Consider the following 631-nt stretch of genomic DNA (forward strand, 5'->3'; position numbering starts at 1 on the left):
CTTTGAGCTTAAGCCTCAATTACTTTCTCTAATGCAACAGAATTGCAAGTTCCATGGACTTCCATTGGAAGATCCTCATCAGTTTCTAGCTGAATTCTTGCAAATCTGTGACACTGTCAAGACTAATGGGGTTGACCCTGAGGTCTACAGACTTATGCTATTCCCTTTTGCTGTAAGAGACAGAGCTAGGATATGGTTGGATTTACAACCTAAAGAAAGCCTGAACTCTTGGGAAAAGCTAGTCAATGCCTTCTTGGCAAAGTTCTTTCCACCTCAAAAATTGAGTAAGCTTAGAATGGAAGTCCAAACCTTCAGACAGAAGGAAGGAGAATCCCTCTATGAAGCTTGGGAAAGATACAAACAATTGATCAGAAAGTGTCCTTCTGACATGCTTTCTGAATGGAGCATCATAGGTATTTTCTATGATGGTCTGTCTGAACTGTCTAAGATGTCATTGGACAGCTCTGCTGGAGGATCTCTTCATCTGAAGAAGACGCCTACAGAAGCTCAAGAACTGATTGAAATGGTTGCAAATAACCAATTCATGTACACTTCTGAAAGGAATCCTGTGAACAATGGGACGAATAAAAAAAATGAGTTCTTGAGATTGATACTCTGAATGCCATATTGG

The 631-nt window shown here is 40.3% G+C and overlaps 1 non-coding gene across 1 annotated transcript; it reads right to left on the reverse strand.

Moving 5' to 3' along the window:
- Window positions 1-286: 286 nt before the first annotated feature.
- LOC130971514 (small nucleolar RNA R71) lies at window positions 287-394 on the reverse strand. Its single transcript, XR_009082729.1, has one exon. It is a non-coding gene; the product is annotated as a small nucleolar RNA R71 (small nucleolar RNA).
- Between the last annotated feature and the right edge of the window lie 237 nt (window positions 395-631).

This window comes from Arachis stenosperma, chromosome 3 (genome assembly GCF_014773155.1).
Source record: "Arachis stenosperma cultivar V10309 chromosome 3, arast.V10309.gnm1.PFL2, whole genome shotgun sequence".
Taxonomy (NCBI): Eukaryota; Viridiplantae; Streptophyta; class Magnoliopsida; order Fabales; family Fabaceae; genus Arachis; species Arachis stenosperma.